The following is a 14,907-nucleotide window of genomic DNA, read 5'->3' as shown; positions in this document are numbered from 1 at the left end:
CCTGGCTCTAGGGTACCATCACACCTTGGACCGTGCCACTGAAGTGGTCGGTGTTCTGCAGAAACCAAAAAGCAAACAGTGACAGCAATCCCCAAGTGAAGAATTTAAAACCCACCCCATGAGCAGGCAGCCCATGTCCTATCCCCCAGGAAGCTGCATCATTCGGTTAGTGTGGCTTTGGGCCATGGAGAAAAGGGAAAAAGGAGACTAGAGGGAGCAAACAAAAGCATGGGATTTGGCATGTGTGTGCACATGTGTGCATGAAAGAAGGAGCGAGCTCACCGCTGCTCGCATGAACCAGGAGCCATGCAGGGGCTAAGGAGCACAGCTGAGCAGCACCGGTGCCAGCCCACAGAGGCCGGACACATGCACGATTAGCTGTTGACATACAGTTGACAGTTGTCTAGGATTGCAGGCATGTTTGAGAGTTCCTATTTCAAAGGTTTCACGGCTGTGTTTTTACGGCAAGATTTGAACGAGGAGAGGGAAGTGGACTGTTAGAAGGAATCCTGAGTCCTGACACATCTGCATTAAAATAGATGCAACTTTTTACATCTGTTGATGGCTTGATAATTAATGTTAAATAAAAGCAAAGCTTCAGTATCTGCAACTGATATTTCACATATGCTGTACAAGACATCAGCATAATGAACACTTTCAACTGCTTTTTCATAACATAATTTAAATGATAGAGTTTTCTTTATGGTACAGGTTGAACTACATTTCAAGAAATGCCCAGGAAGCAACAAACTTTGCCCGTCAAGTGCTGTTTGAATGTCCAAGCTGCTATGCCCTAGACTGCGGGTGACAAGCTCTCCACATACTCCCTGAATCTCTTAGAGACTTGATAATGAAATACATAAACTATGACCCTTATTGATCAGGGCTCACACTAATTAATTTCCCAAAGTCCTGTCCCAGCCTGCGGTGATATCAATGCAAAAAAAAAAAACCAAACCAAGGATGGAGACTTTGGTTGGCCAAAAGACCTAGGGGTGAAGTACTTATCCCATTGAAATCAATGCTAAGTCCCAATTGATTTTAGTCATCTGTGGATGTTACCGTTAGTCAAGTATATGAACACTGAGCCTCAAAAGTTTATACGACTGTCACAAATGTCTTTTATATCAGTGCTAAACCAAAACTGCCTGCACACATGCAGCAGTGCAGAGAATCCCCTCCAGCTCCCAGGTGCCTTGTTCCATCTTATCTTTCCTCCAGCAGCAAAACCAGTTGAAGAGGTGTCCACCCTCCCGTTGGCTGTGCAGTCCCAGCCCTGCGCTGGGGACTCCTCTTGGAAGTGTTTGTGTGGCCTTTTGTGAGACACATCGGGAAGAGATCCAGTTTTCGGCTAGGGTGGTACAGACCCACGGACGGTTGCAGAACTGCAGCTGAGGATTGTATCATACCATAGGGTGGAAATGATAGGAAGGGGTGAGAGCTTCTGAAACAGGTTTGTTGCCAGAAGAGTTTCTCACGGACTTACATGCTGACTGATGTGCCCCTAAAGAGCTCTGCCAAGGGTTAACAATGTCCTTAAAGTTGCTCTGTGCATGGTCCCCTTGTGATGTGGGAGCAACCAGGAATATTACTAAGCTGATTTTATGGCTGGTCTAATACAAAAGTCTAAGGACCTTCCTCAAATGAATCAAAAAGAAAAGGAGGCAGGAGTTTGGCTTTTCAGTTTTCCAATCCAAGCCCTTGATAAATATTTCCCACTGGCAGGGAACCAGCACTCTGCAGTTACTTTGCTTCAAACCAGGACTCCTTCCCAGATTTAGCACTTTCAGTAATACTACATGCTGCTTAATTGTCCTAACGACATTCTGGAGGCAGAGTTGAATTAATCAAGAGTTATCGCTCCTGCGCTCGGCTGTTTCACCGCTGCCCCTCGTGTTGTCCTGTGTGGGACCAGCCCATAGTGTCTGTGTCCTGCATCCAGGAGCTAGGCAGATGCTCTGCATGTCAGAGCTACTCCAGAGCTTGATATGATCCAAGGCAGGACTTACCGTGGCATGCCACAAATATAGCTTTCCATCCTGGTGAGGGCTGCAAAAAACTACTTGGGAAGGTGAAGTCGAATGCCTGTGCCATCTCTGCATTCTGCACTTGGACCGTTTGCAGAGGGTGACTCTGCAGCTGAGAACTTGGCCGCAGGAGCAGAGCCAGCTCACGGCATTACTGTATTTCAGCGCTAGGCATTACAATAGTAAGGCTTCTGGCTTTCTTTAAAATTTGAACAAGGTGTAAACTGACACAGCTTTGTCCTTTTGCAGTGAAAAATAATAGCTTTGCAAAGTGTGAATCGCTCTGGAATGTTACCTCTGAAACCTAAAGACAACATTTTAAAGTGTCAACATGGATTGCTTTTACTATCTTTTAAGTGGGAATAACGATCTAAGGTATTCACCGCAATTTCCAACTGACTTCCGTGCATCCTCAGTTGCCAAAAGTCTCTACATTCAGCTGCCAAAACCTCTTCTTCCCTTCCAACAATTTCTCCATAGCAGGTTTGGGTTGCCAATGCACAACTCAGCATCACTGTGAAAACTGAAAAAGTGAAGATATTGTAAAACAAACCAAATTATAAACTAAATAGCATGAAGTCAATTGACTTTTTTGTTTTCATATGGAATTTTTTGAAAAGCTGAGTTTATTTTACTTTAAATAAAGCTACTACTGAATTTCCAGTTGATTTAGCCAGAACACAGGCAACACGCCGCAGGATTTGAGTTGTGTTTGCTGAAATGTCCGTGGCCTTGAACAGATAATATATTTTTCAGCAACATATTTCTCTTTGCCTGCTGCTGGTCTTTTTTCCTTTGTGCTCTCTCCAGATTGACTTTCACTCTACTTATTGCCTGCCTCATTTCTCACCCTATTTTTCCAGTTGTTTTTTTCTACTGCTTTTCTCAGTATCTTTCTCTCAGGTTATAAGCAAAACACGACTCAGCTTTGGGCTGAACTTTTAAACCCACATCTTGAAATTAAATAAAGCAAGCACCTTCTGTCTCTATGTAGAAGTAACTTCACAACTTGAGTCACTTAGCACTTTTAGTAGTTGCACAATGGAAAAGCTCCATTAGAAGAACAGCGGCTTTTAATGCTGGGGAGGTGCCACAACAACCAGAAATAACACAGCAATAGTCAAGTAATGAAACACAATGTGGCTACCAAGATATCCAACTCACCACGAGGATTTTAGAGTCTATTCTTGGCTGGTAGTAGAAAGAAGCTCGTTGTGTTGTCCAGGTTTAGGCAACATGAGGGAAAAGCAGAGATGCAGAGTAACACACTCAGTGGACCAGGCAGAGCCGCAGCGTCAGTTGGAGTTTACCCACTAATCCCTGCACAGTTACGGACATAAGGATCTGGGGGGGGTTATTCACATTTCTGCATCCTTGCTTTTTGTGAGCCTATGGGTGGACAAAGTAAAGCAAAGCTGACTCATTTCCAGAAATGTCTATTGATAAAAGAACATATGCAATAAAATCTGGAATTGTGATTAGAAACTTGGTAACAATAGTTGTTATTATTATTATTCTGCTTGCAGGACGAATGCCTTAGTTCCAGCTCTCCAGCCCAGGCTTCCCACACCCAGCCCGCCCCTGCGCGTCACTCCGATCCTGACATTGAACTCACAACAACCCGGACCGAGAAGACTGCCAAAAAAACTCCCGCTATTCTTCTTCATCCTCACTAACAATTTGGTAATGAAGTATTGATTTCCACTCCCCTGCTTATGGACGATATTAGATTTTCATTGATAAACTGCACTGGGGCTGTCTGGTCTCCACTGTCCCTTTTTGCTGTCACTAAAACAAAGTGCCACTGAAGTAAGATAATGACTGAGAACATTGATGTACTTATTTCGTCAATTTGTAACACTTGACAGGAAAAAAAAAATTCTTCATAGTTTAATGTCCAAGTGTGCTACACAAGATGCAGTCACATTGGAAGCTTTACTTTTCATGGTAATGTCCATTTCCTATTTATAACCCCTTTGGGATAGTTTGTCTAAAGGAAATGTTTCTATTCTGTGCAGCTATTACTGTTGCACCTGGGTTGCCCAATCCAGTCATTGCACTAGGGATCAATACATCACAGTAAGTACAAGAATTATTAAGTTAAAACAGATTCTGAGCCAAAAAACCTCTGAACAATGTTAATCTTCTGTGCAAGTTGTTCAAATAGTTATGCTTAACCATGTTGCTGCCAAAGATTTGTTTAAAATGGTTTATTTTCAGTTTGTTTTATTCCTCAGATATATATATATATTTAAATCTCCATTACGGTTTATGATGAGACATATGCGATGGAGTGATTTTTAAACGAAAGTACTATTGTTAGATTATTGAACATTATATAAATATAGGTATATCTATATATAAATATCACTATATAAATATCTATATATAGATATAAAAGAATAAAAGTAGAATTCCTTTCTCAGTTAGGTGAGTGTAAATCTAAAGCTCCCTGTTGTAGTCAATGGAGTTACATTGGATTTATGCCGCCGTAAATGAGATCAGAATCTGGTCGCGCGCTCTGTCCGGCCTGGCTAGTACCGCCGGCACGGACAGGCTGGAAACTACAGCTGTCTTCAAGTCAACTGAGACCTGGGAAGAAGGGGACTAAAAAGATGGCAATTTCAAATTTGTGCTTGTAACTTTTTTCATTAAAACTTTGAGGTCCCAATTTTAATTTGTGGAATATTCACGTTAATAATGAGATCTAATTAAGACATCCATTAAAAGCCCGTTAAAGTTAATTTAACGTAAAAATTCCAATAGAACTGTATTAGATTTTCTCCATTAAATTAACGTTATGGATTTTTAACGGATGTCTTAATTATACATTATTATTAACGGGAATACTGTATTACACAGATTAAAATCGGGTCCCGAGTCAACTCACAAAATCTTCCAGGATATGCTAATGTCACAAGTCTCACGTTACCTAGTACACTGCTTGGAAAATCAGGCGCAGCCCTGTTTACTCTCGCTGAGCATTTCCTCGCAGCGAAAGCAACCTCCAGTAGGCAAATCCATCTCTGCATTTAACGACGAACTTCCCTTACTCTCAAAGGAAAAATAAGCCTGGATCAAGCTGTAAATCGCCACTCCATTGCAAATGAAATATTCAAAGTATGCTAGGCACAAGTTGAGAAGAGGATCCTTCTCAAATAAGAGAGGGCTTTGGGGTGTCTTTTACTATTGTTTTGGTTTAGACGTTCAAGGATATAATTGAAGGGCAGCATTCACAAAATCAGACTAAATACGTTTACTGCATTCCCTGTGGCATGTGCAGAAGGGCCTGTTTTGACATTGTTTGGGAAATTTTGACATGATCCCTAAACTCAACATGGAGGAGGAAAAAAGGCCCTTCTTATTTACCTCCTAGGGAAAGTGTTGCCCTTATGCCACATATAATAGCAAATTGCTTTTTTTATGGCATGCATAACCTAGATGGGAAAAAATATGGCGCTTGAGGGAAGGAGGGAAAAAGTAAATGAAGTTCCAGGAATGTCATTCTGAAGTAATGAGGCATGGACAGAAAATATACCCCTCACATCATCGGATTGAGATGGCAGTCGAAATAGCTTCATTGAAGTGTCAGCACTCATCCATCAATCAATCATCCACAAGGAAAAATAGCGACAGTACAACGGGGCGGCTTTTATGGGATTTACTCATGGGCATAGGGAATAGCAGCTCAAATGTAGTTCTGACATGAAAAGCAAGGTGCTGATATTATTTTTTATGATGGGAGGATCATAAAGTGAATTGAGAACAGTGAGGTCTGTCTTTGCTTAACCTATTCAACTGGAAATGAACGGAGCTCAACTGGAAACGAGCAGAGCCTTCAGATGGGTTAAGATTGAAGCCTGCACCGTGCTGAGCACCAGCCATTGACAACAAAATTCTATTAAAGCAAAATCAATGCATTAGCATCGAGCTCCTCAGAAGCTGTTAAATTGCACAGCCCGGTTCAGAGTTATTAAGTGAAGTTGCACAAGGTGGGTCCTGCGGCACAGACCCAAAGGCAGAGAGTGCCATGGCAAAACGCCACTTGGGAGAAACTACATGCCTATCTGCAGCCCCGCTCCTTTCCCCAAGCTTTTGGATTATCTAGAAAAAATATTTGGCTTATTGTAGCATCCGATGGGGGAAGTTCCCACCAACTTCGGATGACCCCGATCCCGCGCCCTGTCGCAGCCGGGCGTTTTGCCGTCTGCTCTGGTAGAAACCCTCCCTGCAGTATGTTTTGCCGCTTGCAGCCGTGGCCGAGCTGCACGGATGCCGACACGGGCCGCTGCCAGGAGCAAGGAGCCCTCTTCCCACAAGAGGCAGCCCACAGCATCCAGGGCTGGGGCTCCTCGCGCTCAATTTTGGCAGAAAAGAGGCTTTCCCGGTGCCCCGTAGCTGGTGAGCGGCGGGCTCGTGGTGATGGTAGGAAATATGGTCCCACCATCGGCCGCCCCAGCCCCAGCTGTGCTGGCACCTGGGACCCCAGAGCTGAAAGCCTCTCTCAAGGTTTTCGGGAGTGCCGGTCCCCCCAAGGGAGGTCTGGCCAGCCCAGCAGCATGTTTTGCTCAGGAGGCTTCACTCCAGCACAGGCAAGTGCAGAAACAGCTACTTCATTTAAAATCTGGCCACAAACCTTTATTACACAGTGCTAAACCTTGATTATTTTGCCTGCATCACTATCCTCTGGGAACATTTTAGGTACACATTTGAATTAAGTGATTTTTTTTTTTTTTACAATATGATATAAAAAAAGAAAATATACATCTCTCCTCTCTCTTCCTCTGTACGAAACTGGATGAGTTGATAGTTTATCTGTCATATAAATCAGGTAACACAGAAAATCATTGCATCTTTTCTCTGTCGTATCTACTCAATATCTAGCGTTCTGACTTTTATTCTTATTGGAGATCATCAAAACATTAATTAAAAGCCTGGTGATCAAACAGCCGAATATTTATGATTCACATCCTTGCTTATTAACAAGTGGCATATTGATACACCACATATCCAAGCTGTTTATGCTCTTGCACTGCAATAAAGCAGTAAGAATTGTTACCCTTACACACTGCTTTGAGAGATTTATTCAGAAACCATAGCTCCCTTCCCGCCACCATCCATGTCAAAATAAGCCATAGCACCTTAAGAAAAAAGTTCTATTATAAAAGAGGGAGACGTAATTAGCATCTCTTTGGAGCCCAATATATAAGAATTTCAGTGGATCAGTCTCAGGTGTTTTTTCCAGGCCGTTATTATTTAAGCTGAGAGGGAGACGGACACTTAACTTTAAAAATGGCTGTCATTAGTACAATAATAATTGTTGGTTTAAAAAAAAAAAATCTTTGAGAATCCGCTAACAAACCTGCCCAGTAATTACTTGTCAATGCAACTTATCATGGGTTTTATTACCTACTTGTAAAAGTATTTTCAAGACTGACCTCCCTCGCTTTTTCAGAGATCATGGAGGATATAAGAAGTCATTTTAAAAATCAATAATTATATATTAACACGATAGGGGTTGAAGCCTTCCAAGCCAGTTTTACAGGCTATTGAGTCAACTCACACACTCAGATGGCAAGGATTGTTTCCCTAATTTTTGGTCTCTTTGCTTTCCTTAATCGTGTTTTGATAAAGCACCATGTTTATTGACTAATTTATACCAACAGTTCAGTTCCTAAAATAGAAAGGGATATTCCCACTGGGAAGCGTCCGTGCGGGCTTTGCACGGACAGCAAGCTGCCCTCGGTGATCGGGAAAGTACAAAAGTAACAGAGTTTTGGCCCGGGGTGAGAGCTACCGAGCGGAGATTTGCTCTCTGCTAATTACTAATGGCCTGATCCTGCCACAGAGGTGCTGCTCTGGTTCAAGCACAGCAGCTCCGGTCAGCCCTCGGTTCGTTCTTGCTGTGAATATTACCTTGCAATCAAACCTGTTGAGAAAACGCAAGGGAACGAAAGATGGCAACCGAATTTTGGCAGAGCTTTCCTCCCAGCAAAGAAATGGCTCTGCTCAGCGCCCCAGGCTGTGGGCTGTGGCCACCGTCCCCGTCCCCTCTCTGCTCAGGCTGGAGAAAGCGCCTCAGCTAAGTGGAGGTGGATCTCCGTCACATAGGACTTTTGTCTTCGCAAACAGATATACGATGCAATTTATATTTAAAATTCTCTCTATAAAGACACTATTGATCACAGATTCCAGATCAATATGTTGCAATTACAGCAGGCTTTAAAGGCCATCTGTCCCCAAGCAAGAGCACTGATATAACCACCTCTATATATTTTGAAAAAGTGCTACTGGTATGTGCCCATCTTCTTACAGTACAACCTGACATATTATTTTTGCTCCCAGGAAGCTGCTCCCAGGAGCTACATAGAGTTGTAATTCCTGTTTACCGGCCACCCAAGAGGAGACCTCAGACCAGCTTCTCTTTGGGTTTCAGAGTCACAACAGGGTCAACACCACTGTGGTCTTGTTGGCCTGGGTGTCCTGCTCCGCCTCACAATTTATCCCACAGGTTGCAACTTTCCTTGTTGCCAAACCTCTGTCCTTGGTTGAAAATGATCAGCAAGAGGTTATCGAATTTCACTAAAATGAAGAACTTTTCAGTAATGGTGCTGAAGATTTTGAGCTGGACGGTGGTAGGTGTAAACTGAGCCTTTTTTATATGTGACAGCGTGGACCACAGCGAATGTAACATTTTGAAACTTGCAACTGAAGAATAAATTATATGTACCTAAAGGCAGATTTCAATTCACATTTCACCAAACTGAGGTCCTAATTTGTCAGCACCTGAAGTCAAGTTAAATCTTTCTGTTGGTGGCCCTGCGTGAGCCACTAGGTAGTGATTCCAGAAAGAAATGTTTCCTGGATTTTCTTTTTTCTTCTTTTGTTAATTATTTCCTGCAGTGGTTGACATCACACAAGCACAGAGAATTTAGGAATTTGTTCTCCAATCATCTCCGGAAGGACAGTGAAAGACTAGAAAAATAAAAATAGTGGGTTTACAGTGATAATAGAAGCCAACATACCTTTGCAAATGAACGTGCCAAGTGTAAAAGCCCAGGGAGAGGGTGTGCATCCCACACGCGCTGTGCCGTGTCCCGCCAGCATGTTCCTAATCTTCCCTGCGACTGCCTCCCTCCTGTTTCATTTCAGTCTTCAGCTTTATTTATACCAACTTCTAAAAAACAGAAGCCAGATTCTGAATTCATTTATTCTGGTGTAAATCCAGAGCTACTCCTTTGAATTCAGCACATTTACCCTCCGTCTACACAGCCCCAAACATTGTCCTCACGGTCCTAACCTTGGATTCCTAACATGTTTAGATGGTTTTGAAAACAACTTCAGCAAACAGTCTCTAGCTCCGTGCAGATTAAATCTAAGGCACAGTCTGCACTTCAGAAGTTTTATGGTTATGTCAGGGAAGTGATTGCAAAACTTTGTTATTGATGTGACTATGCTGGTAAAAGTCCTAATGTAAAAACAGTTGTATCGCTATAAAGCACTTTATACTGGTACAGCTTATTTTGCTTTGCTGGACCACTTTTATACCAGTGCAAGCACTTTTATCCCGGTATACTTCAGTCTACACTAGTGGTCATTTTTTGTTTTAACTATGCTGGCAAAAATGTGAAGAGTAGATAAAGTTTAAGATGACACTGTTGTTTCTTGTACCAAAGTGTCTGTACAATATTTTCTTTGAGAGTATTTTTAAAAGTGAAATAGCTGTACCACTGGACTTAACTGCAGAGTAATAAACTTCCAGTTCATCATCACTCTCAGCTCATGAAATGTCTTCAGGCCTTTGTAAAAAGCCCTGTTTGAGACAACAGATTAAATACTAATCCTGGCAGATCGTACATCTCCGCTTGAGTTCATACCATCTAGCTGAGCAAACTTTTTTTTTTTTTCCTTTTTTTGGCTCTAAGTAAAGGCAACAAATTCTTTCATAAGACTTCTTAGATGAGATAGCAGGGAAAAAAAAGATGAATATTTTAAAAAGCAAATGAAAATAACATCTTGCAAAAATGCAGCTACATTAAATGCAAGGACCGCTTTCCCTGGAAAGCCGCATCCCCACGGGGGCATCAGCCCCAGGTGAGGGATGTACTTACAGTACTTAAACATCCATGCAATTGTCTCAAATGTGGAAGATTTATATGGGCAATGTTTTCACTTACTAGCTGGTCCATGTAACATTAAAAAATACATATCTGTACATATCTAGGTAGATATGCAGCTAGACACAGATATCTACCCCCTATATACATTCGCATATTTGTGCATACACTGGCACACTGTCCATGTGTGTACGTCTGTGTATCTATTTATAAACAGGCGATGATGCTGTGGCTGAAGTAACAGCTGGGCACTGTTGGCACCAAGCAAAGCAGCAGATATCTTCAGGATGTACAATGCAGTATTTTGGCTTTATAATGCAGCAAATGCTGGAATGTGCAATACAGGTTGCAAAAGCTGACAAGCTAAACAGTTCTTATTTGGCTCAGGGTACTTCACTGTCATATGTCTCTGGTACAATATGCCCTTTTGTCTAGTGCTCAGGCACCACTTATTAATCCTTTTGTTTGTTTTTCTGTACATTTGGTTTGGGTTTTATTATCTTGACTATGTCAGCAGGAATCATGAGCGATCCACACCCATTTTAAATAATAGAGCATAGTTGGCCATAATAGTAAATTTGACGGTTTTGCTCTGCCCCAGCGCTTGTGGTATGTAGTAAGTTTGGTATTGGCAGCATCTTCAGGTTACATCTGTGACCCGTGGTGTTAGGTCTAGAATTTTGTTTAAAAAATAAAATAAAAAAAAAAAAGAATCAAAAGCTCCTTTCTCTTTAAGAAAAATGTATATACTACAAATTGCAAAAAGGAAAGATTAAACACATTTTTTATATTAACAACGCAAATGGGACTCCTTTCCGAGAGGACTCACGGTGACTTTATCTGTAGAATGTTTCAGTGCTTATGCACTAATTTTGTAACAAGTGCATGCTGTATAGAATATATTGCCTGTATACTTAGAGTGGAGGGGGGCCAAGCTGCTTTTCATTGTGCACTGCAGCTTGTTTGGATGAAAAGTTGCGCCTTTGATGCATTTTTATACTGTACATATTTGTATATATTAACTATATTGCCATGTTATGAACACAGATTTTGTTATATTTGCTTGTTTCGGTTTCCTACAAAAATTGGTCCATAACGGGGGATATTATTTTTTTTTTGTATAGAAAATATGCTTGTAATTTTTGTTTGTTTGTTTTCTTGGTCATCATCTTTTAATGGCTCATAAAGGAATTAGAGATGAGTTTTTGGAGGAACTCTGAGAAGCAAGTCTGTGTTTGCATGAGACCTGCCCAATTGCTGGCTATAAAGGGGGGCGGGGGGGAAGAGGGGAAATCTAAGTCAAATTTTGCTTTTAAAGCATGCTTAGTCCCATGGGAAAACTCATACATGTACAATTATTCTCTTTGTATTTTATCTAATAGTGCCTGAATTTTTTTTTAATGTCTTCTTGGAGGAACAATTCATAATTGTCAAAATTTGAAACATTAGCTTAATTTTGTTTTCATGACCTCTCATTTCTCCTCCTTATTTATTTTGTTGCTGTTTATAATGGGCCCCAAGGCCATTTCTGACATTGCAGTGCTCTTCTTCCACATTAAGGATGTTTTTAAAATTACTAAGATTATTGAGCCAACAGGCTGTTTTAATCAAAACCATGTTTCACTTGGTTTTGATGATTATGAATGGTCCTTACAATGGAAAAACGCCTTTCTGCTGGGAGGACCGTACCACCTAGTGGCCCCAAAGCTTCATCACAGATACGCATCTTCCCAATATTTACTGTCTTTCTCAAAGCCTAGCTGGCAATTTTGCTTCAAATTATTTGCTTATTATAACTAACTTAAACTAAACAAATTGATAATGTTAATGGCAATTTTTCCCCTTTGGTTGATTGCTAAATAAATTCGTATAATTTATACTAGAGGAGATTACTGCTTTTATTGTTTTGGGTTCCCCCAAATCAATTATTAACAATCAGGACTATGTATCTCATTAAATTTAAATCAGGTCAAACCTATTTATCTAAGGCCTTTTCTGATTTACAGGAAGATGACTGTATTCCAGTGCATTTAAGATGTATTTCTGTGTATGATTTTTGCAGCATTGAAATCTATTAAGGGTGATTTTTTTTGTTCTGTATTTTTACCATGGTAAATACATTGTTAAAAAAAAAAAAAAAATCCCTCAACTTTACCACAGAAAACATTACTTTTTATGCCCAGGGATTTTTTTTTTTTTTTAATAAAATCACCGCAGTTTTAGAACTGTAATTAAAGCCCTGAATAATAGATCACACATCTTTATCTGTTGTGTTTAAAAGGAAAAAAAAATAGCCCAAACTGTTCACATAATCCTGAATGCCTCATTTCCATAAAAAAGGTTTCTATACATATATTATTTACATTTTTAAACATGGTAATTCTTTCCTTTGTGGCATAAAATGTCTCTTTTCCACTGCAGCTATTGGAAAGCGACTGCTCACATCTGAAATGTTATCGTAATTTGCATCAGGAAACCCAACTGCAGACATTAAGGACTTGGGTGTGTTCAATTATGATTTTGCTGGAGGCTGTCCCTCATTTTAATGCTGCACTCATTGAACTACCTTTCTGAAATCTAGCTGATATGGTTCACCATAGACATGCTTCACAACATCATTAGCTTTGCAAATGGCTTCATTTCAGTCAATGCAGACTTCAGTTTTGGCCAATTGTAAAATGGAAATTTGAAAAGGAAAAAAAAAAACAGATGCACTTAAAACATGAAAAGAATTATTTATATGATAAAAATATATTTAGATTTTCAAAGCACAAGACTGAACAGAAGTGCTCTTTTTATGCTTTCTGAAGATGTTACTGTTAAAAGTCTTTCTACATCAGGCTTAATAAATCTGTAATGACATTTGATGGATTGATTTTTGTGTGGGTTTTCTTTTCTTTCTTTCTTTTTTTTTCCCCTTTCTTTCTCTGTAGAGAAAGAAAAAGACTGACCTGGAGAGGCTGTGGGAGTAAAAAAAAAAAAAAAAAAAAAAAACAACAAAAAAAACCACAGGAATGTGCCTGTTTCAGTAAAACTCACGAACGATTTCTAGCAGCCTCCTTTCCCTTAAATAATAATCACTTAAAATAAGCAAAAGAAAAAAAGAAATCCAACTACACCACCGTGCATTTGTTTCTACAGATCTTTTTCTTTCCCTCCTCTGACCACTCCATGCCTGCGTTATTTATGGTGTAATCTACAGCGAGGCATTGGGCTGCTGTCACACAAATTCAAGGCTCGCTAGCCATAAACCAGGCATGATTGAGATACCAAACACCCTTCTCTCAAGAGCTCCACCTCAGACGGATGGCTCTGTTTAACACTTAGTTTCCCTAAGCACTCCCTCGTCCCCCGTAACGTCCCCCCCAAGCCGGGCGATGTGTCACGCGCCCAAGTGCGGCAGCGCACGCCGGCCCGGCCAGGATGGGTTATTTACTGCCGATGAGTCAAAGCTCTCCGTGGCAGAGATTCCCCAGACTTGTACTCATTAAATTTTGATGGGTACAGTATCACCTGTTAGCCATGCTTAATTGCCGCCGCTCTTGCTCGCCGTGATGAACTGTCGAGCCCACCTCGAGTCAGCCCGGCCGGCTGCGTGGCCGCAGTCCCGAGGGCAGAGCATCCAGCTTCTCCATCCCACCCACGTGCTCTCCGGTCCCTGAAGGAGAGGGCAGGTGTCCCCAACCTGTGGTAGGGAGACCAGAGGGGAGGAAAGCGCCGGATGCGTTCCCCCGCCCCGCCGTCGCACTTCTCCGATTTCCTCTAAACCTCCCGCCTTTCCCAAGCACCCCTCGGGGTCTTTCCAGCCTGGCACGGAGGACAGGGGACAGCAGGGCAGCACCCGTCCCTGCTTCAACCGCCCAGCCCCATCGCGCAGAGCCAAAGCCGACGAAAGGCGCTGCGCCCTCCTCGCCCCACCAGCCGCTCCTGGGTGTGAGCGTCCCGCACCCACGGCTGACCTGCACCGGCCACCCTTCAACTTCTACACACCGACCGGGTAGTTCGTTAGCGACTACACTTACAAGACAGTGCCTTGGATCCTGCAATGCTGACTTTTTTTTTTTTTAAGTGGTTTGGTTTTTTTTTTTTTTTAAAAGGAATATATTGCACACATTTCAAGAAACCCCTCTAGGGTAAAATAAAAAATATATATAGATGGCTAAAATAACAAATGAATCATAAAACTTAGAGATGGAAAAGGACTATTAGATCATCCAATTTATCTTGCTGTCTGCCAATACAGGTTTGTTCCCCGCAGACCGCTCCCCAGGGCTTTGTCTAGCCTTTCTGACTTAACTCCAGCACGCAGGGTCCTCTGCCACTTTCCTGGGAAGAACAGTTAATGGTTTAGGCATGTTTTATAGGTACAGGGCCAAATCCTGGCCTGAAGGGAGTCTCACCTGCAAGGCGCACAGGCGTTGACCCCGAATATTTTAGCGACTCCACAAAGCAGCAATACACGCGACACTTGAGCGTGTTTTCACCTCGTGCCCTTGCACACGGCTGCTGGCCCACGCCACCCCGAAAGGCTGCGGGGCCAAAACCGTGGTCTGCAAGGGGCCAGGTCCCCTCTGTCCCAGAGCCCCGGGTCCAGCCGGCTGGGCAGGATCGGGACTGGGCAGGATCAGGACTGGGCAGGATCAAGCGCCTACCCATGCTCCAGCATTCCCCTATTGATGGAGACTGCCAAACCAGTTGTAGGCAGCTCTCAGCAGGCTTAAGAGACTGCTCTAATTTATTCCAAGGGTTTGAACTTGTATCTT

The 14,907-nt window shown here is 42.0% G+C and overlaps 1 protein-coding gene across 1 annotated transcript in view; it reads left to right on the top strand.

The window, feature by feature from the left end:
* The window catches only part of TSHZ2 (teashirt zinc finger homeobox 2), a 232,757-nt gene extending 219,746 nt beyond the window's left edge, over window positions 1–13,011 (top strand). Inside the window, exon 3 of the mRNA XM_069804956.1 lies at window positions 3,554–13,011. The gene's annotated coding sequence lies outside the window, so the exon portion shown is untranslated. The remainder of the gene's footprint in view (window positions 1–3,553) is intronic.
* Window positions 13,012–14,907: the final 1,896 nt, after the last annotated feature.

Source organism: Haliaeetus albicilla, chromosome 2 (assembly GCF_947461875.1).
Source record: "Haliaeetus albicilla chromosome 2, bHalAlb1.1, whole genome shotgun sequence".
In the NCBI taxonomy this organism is placed as follows: Eukaryota; Metazoa; Chordata; class Aves; order Accipitriformes; family Accipitridae; genus Haliaeetus; species Haliaeetus albicilla.
This window is presented reverse-complemented; position numbering and strand designations above follow the sequence as displayed.